This window comes from Schistosoma mansoni, chromosome 6 (assembly GCF_000237925.1).
Source record: "Schistosoma mansoni strain Puerto Rico chromosome 6, complete genome".
NCBI classification, from domain to species: domain Eukaryota; kingdom Metazoa; phylum Platyhelminthes; class Trematoda; order Strigeidida; family Schistosomatidae; genus Schistosoma; species Schistosoma mansoni.
This window is the reverse complement of record NC_031500.1, coordinates 19,759,410-19,765,725: the sequence shown is the minus strand read 5'-3', so window position 1 is coordinate 19,765,725 and position 6,316 is coordinate 19,759,410.

Sequence of the window (6,316 nt, the reverse complement as noted above, 5' to 3'; positions counted from 1 at the left end):
GCTAGACTGGTAGGTCCTGGGTTCGAATCTCGCGAGAGCGGGTTCGTGGATGCGCACTGCTGAGGAGTCCCGTGATGGGACGAAACGGCCGTCCAGTGTTTCCAGGTTTTCCATGGTGGTCTAGCTTCAATTGACTCACGCTTTCAACTATAATTAAACGGTAGTTGTTAAGGCATCAAATTTACTGTAAAAACGTTTAACTACTAAAAACATATAAAAGTAGCTTAAGTAAGGTGACTGAATGTTTCACGATGAGAAAAATATTTTTACTGTTAGTTATTTATTACGAATAAATCGGAATGAAATAATTAGTATTTTTCAAAACATTTGTCTGCTAAAACAATATCAAATCAAGAGTTCTATGCTAAAAGTTTAAAACAGTGAAGATGTATTTAAAAATTCAGACCAACCGAATAAGTTAACAAAATAAGATATTTAACAATGATAGTTAATTCTTAGGCAGTTAATTCCAATGTCTGACTGTCTTTAGGGTAATGAACAGGACAACAGACTGGATGGTAATCCAATATCTGAACATAACTGGGTGCACGTAGTCATACCAATGACTAACACTTTAGCTTCTTATAGTCCGTTACCCTCCTACCTTCGTCTTATTTTAAAAATCTTAAATGATACACACATAGTGGGGTCTCTCCTTATTCACATTTTTAATGCTTTTAGAGATGCTTTTTCAACAAAAGATTCTCAGAATTCTTTTCAACATGTTGGAATTATGAAAAATAAGGAGTCCTCTTGAAAATATAGATATCAAGTATCTAGTAATGTTGAAAATAATTGATATCGAATGTAAAAAGGTGCAACTAACGTAAATCCATATCCTAGTGCACAGTATCTTAGAGTTTACCGCTACAGATTGTGGGTTTGATTTTCAGAGAAAATGAAAGCATACTGATATGTAGGTTCATCCATTGATAAGTGCCTAAAAGATCAAAACGCAAGTTCTGAGTACAAATACGAGGCGTAACTAAAGGAACCATTCCCTCTTTGCTGAAGTTATTGATAGCTATTCTGAAGTCATAGTTTTTATCCACCAAGTATTTACTAACAACTCTTTGTTTAAGTGTTCCGTATCATTAACACTTCAGAAATCTTTCTATTGAACTATTAGTAATCGTTTCTTTTTCAGTAACATTACCATTTATAAATTTGCATTTCTGAATACCTGGATGATCACTTCCCGTATTAACCACCTTCAACGTCAGAGGCGTTAACAGTAATCTGGAAACAGTATAAGAATAATAAATATTCCAATAAATGTCTACTAATCAAGCAGTATCGAGACGCTTTAACAAAATTAAGAAAAGATAATACCTTGGTTATAAGTAGGCCATATAAAAGAGGTGGTATAAGTTTTAAGTCTTAACCTTAATAAAATAAAATGAATGCAATGTTCATCCTAAATCTCAAAAAGTTATTGATAAATACAGATATCAACGAGAACTTAGGGAAACAGCTGAATAATTTTCGTAGAGAACTTAAACGAAAGGGGACAATTTCTTTTGATCTTTATGATTCACTTAAACCAAATGGTTCAAACACACCACGACTCTATGGTCTGCCTAAAGTTCAAAAGTCGATTCTTCCTCTCCACATATTTTTAGATTTGTATACTTTTCATATTCAAAAATTTCTAACTGATTAGTTTAAATGTTAGAACCTCTGCACAAATATGTTTTTGACTTCATTTCAAAAGTGAAAGATGTGAATGTTGGTAGAAAACATGAATTTTCTGGATGATGTATCTTTATTCGTCAATATACCACTAGTTGAGACAATCGAGTTTACATGTAAACAAATATTGCTACAATAAATCAAAACTGACTTTCTCAGGAATAGTCTTAAAGAGTTACTTCCAAGGTGTATGATGGGCGTTCATTTTGTCTTCAGAAATATTTATTACGATTAGTATGGGGTTTTGTGAAGATTATAGAATTTTCAAGTTTAAATCACGAACTGATGCTAGCTAAACCTCTAGTGAAAGTAATAAGCACTGGACAGCCTTTTAGTTCAATTGTAAAACTCCTCAGTAGTGCTCATCCATGACTCTAAAACAGAGAACAGAACTCAAAACTTTCAGTTTTGTAAACGAATGCTTAACACCTAGACTTCTAGATAAATTAATGAAATAGCTATGGGCCCACCTTTAGGCCTAAGTTTAGCTGGTTTCTTCCTAGCAAAATTAGAAAATAGACCCCTATTAGGTTATCGATAAACTAGATCTATACTATTGTAACGCAAACTACAAATTCACCATCATAGATCAGATTACTAATAAAGAAGAACTCCTAAACTATTTTAATAGAGTAAACTCGATAACCGTTTTCTTGCATAAGGACGACTATGATAATTAATTAAATTTTCTTGACAATTCATTAAATCAACCGACTGACGGCTCATTAAGCAGATGTGTGTCTAGATAGAGTTCCTCTGTATAAAAACACATATTTCTATATTCTTACATCTATCCACTACCAAATAAATCTGGTCAGATATGTTATAAGCAGAACAAAACATCTGATCAGACGATGTGACAAAGGAGTTAGAGTTGATTAATAACATGTTGACGAAAATAAGCTACCTGGAAATTTTTTCAAAGAATTGTGTTTACCGGCAAAAAGAATTTGGAGATATGAACAGCTCTTCAGAAAAACTTTTCCCTAAAACTAAAATTCAAAGGGGATGTAGTTAGAAATACCCTACGTGATAGATTAGCAAGACATTTGAAGTTATTCTCATATTGGCATTTTCTAATCGACCAGCAACATTGATCAAAACAACGAACAAGTTACCACAAATCGCCTCTTCGACTGGTTGTTTCAGAAACTGATATTTTAAGTTACAAAATACTCCATGTTTGATTTGATCAATAACATCAAGAATAACAGAGAAGTATACGTATATTACAAACAATTTGTTAAATTATTTGATAATACTATCACTCATATGAGTATAGAAAAACAGCTGATTATAAACAAGTTGCATTCTTCATTGAAACCATTCACTCCTCAAGTGAAACTACATTGAAAAATTCCCAGTCAGTTGATTTCATAGTATACGTAGTACTTCAAAACTTGTAAACAATCAATCAATCAAAAAATATCAGATATTCAATAACACACTTTTTCGATTGAACAATTACTTCAGTCTTTACTGAAACAATCAATGCAATTCAAAGAATTTTATGATCAGTTTTTAGAGCAGTTATACCTTCATACGAAACCATTAATAAAAGTACTTTCAGAGGGGTTTTGTGGAGATTTAGTAGTGCTTTCTCTTTCATATAGTAAATAATCCTGAAATGTATTTTTCTGTGGATTATTGTGATATCATGTTTGTTAGTAAATTATTGGTATCCATTTTAATGATTTCACAATTTAATTATATTCAATCCACTTGTTTAAAGTGGGCGAATCTGAGTCTGTTCTGCAAGATGGTTGAATGTAATCGATAGAAGGCTCCCGAGCTAGATTTTGATCTAAATAACACACATCTGGAAGATTTATTTGGAACTTCGATAAAACTGGTGTTCCCTGTGTAAATATCTTGGTCCTGTAGGATGTCACACGCTACCCGGAACCATATGCAAAAGCACCAACTAGGTGAGTCCCGTATAAGGTAAATGGGCTAGACTATATTCAAAATATCACTGGCTTGTAAATGTAAACATTATTGACAGGGACTGATTTATTCAATCCTGAATATTGACCAATACTAATACGATATATTTTGCTTTTCAGAGCTTCATATACATAATTTTTAAAACCGAACATCAATGATCCAATTGTAGGTACTGTACGAAAATCTAAAAGGATATCCAGTGATTATCGTCTGAACATTTTTACATACTTGAGGTTAAGATTTATAATCACAATGTAGGGTAAGATAATACGATCTAGCTAAACAGATACCATTGATAATGCACTGAATCACATAAAGTACTTTAACGCACCTGTGTCTTACAATCTATATCAGGAGCAGGTATTTCAAGTGACCTAGCCTAAGTAACGTATCATATTCATTGTTTGGTTGTTTCGTAGAGACTTGTAGGAATCAAATATTGGTAGTTTTGCTTAACTAATTACACCGTAAAAACTATCTAGCTTTGAGACTCTAATTTCGCTCAAAAATAAACGAGGCTCTATCTGCTTTCTGACTGGTTCACTTAGGATCATTAATGAATTAGTATAATGAAATTAATGATACATTTTTGATGTTCGAATAGACAGAAAATTGAGTTTATGACGTTTAGCAACTGAGTTTAAGCCACTTCTCCAGAGTACAATTACAGAAATTCAATTTTTGACTCATTGAGGTATCACAGATATATCATTAGTTTATAGTTATCTACCTAATGCTCGATTTATCTGAAACTCTCAAGTCGAACCTTATTTATAATATTTACAAAATCATTACATTGGTGTACTTTACATGGTTAGACTTAGGCACATCTTATGATTTTTTTTTAATATCCTTAGTTAAATATAAATTCGTTGTTACCGTTCAAAGTCTCATGAATTTTATCTCTCTTAAGATAGCTATATTACTGGATAAAATCAAACAGCTAACCACTAAAAGCTTATATTTTCAAACCTCACTACTCAGTTTGAAAGAAATATGTTTTTGTGAAAAATGGAAAGATGTTCATGATCATTTTCACCATTTATATGAATTATTTTACACTTCATTTCATCTCCAAATTAGAATTTTTAGAGACGTGGAGAATTCAAAATCCCTTCATCACAAATTATTTACTGATTATGTCTTATTTCTGCAACCATTCGTCATCCCATTTACTTTAGACACTATACTGATCATGTGATTTATATAACGTTTTATCGGAGTTCGTGGTTGTGATGGTCAAGTCTGTATTATTCGCATGTTAATCATAAGTACTAGGTGGTAAAAGTGTATTTAGTATTCAGATTGTGTTGAAATCAAGCCATCAAGCGATAAATCCAGTCTTATTGAAATTAAATGTTAATCTCTAAGTATTTCAAATGTGACTGATCTCTTACAGAGTATTTAGAGCAACATGTGGGAAGTAGACTTGAAAATTTCGGATTGATAAACTTACTTACTTACGCCTGTTACCTCTCGTCGAGGAGCATGGGCCACTCACCAACATTCACCATCCTTCTCATGTCTGCATACAATTCCCGACATAGTGTGTTCTTCAGCCCCCCTCTTTTCCCTTTGCCTGAGATCATGAATCGATCAATGTTGCACCACCAGTGAAAACCCAAAAGCACTGGACGGCCGTTTCATTCTCGTATGGGAAGCCTCAACAATGCTCACGCACGAGCCCACACACGGGATTCGAATTTAGGATCTAATGGTCTCGTGCGCGAAAGCACAACCCTTAGACCACTGAGCCGGCATTCAACGAAGTTAATGCTAACTTCAATCAATCCACGATATTATGCGACCATCTTACATTGTAACTGCCTCACACCTGACACGGATTGGCTCCGCTTGTCATGTCTTCTCCCTAGAACTCCGAGAATCACCCCTCAAAGCTAGTCACTAGTGAGCACATGGTGATTAACAGTATGACATTGTGGATCTATTCATGGTCTCAATCAAAACTTAGCAATCTTCACAATCCTGTAATGTTAAGTAACCCATTATCCCGAATATAACCAACTTGTAGCAACAAGCAATTCTCAGGCGTCTACTCAAGAAGCTCAAATATCAAAATATCTGATCAAATCCAATCCTGAATACCAAAATCGAGAAAGTACTAACCCTTATATTCACAGGCTAAAGATCTTGTATCTAAGAAAACAAAACACAGAGTAGTCGAAATACCATATGGTTTTGTTTTGTTTTTCATGACTGTGTTGCACTTGTTTTAATTTTTTAAAATGTATGGAATGGGCCAAGGTTAAAACGGACTAATTATAGTTTTAGAGAAAACAGAATCTCATCACTTTGTTAGTATAAGTGGAGTTTGTATAAGAATGTATAGATAGATATGTAAGATAGCATAACATACTCCTAAAATATTTTGTTCATTTAACCTTAATAACGTAATTTTATTGTTTACTTTTTATCTATAAGACTATTAGAAAGAAACAAATCATTCACATTATGTATCAATCAATGAATTTGTATAGATACCAATGGTTAAAACCACTAACAATATAGTATTTATAGAGTTGAGATCATGAGTCAATTGAAGCTAGACCACTATGGAAAACCTGGAAGCACTGGACGGCCGTTTCGTTAAGGGCTTTGGCTCGTGACTGGGAGGTCCTGGGGTCGGATCTCGCGAGAGCGGGTTTGTGGGTGGGCA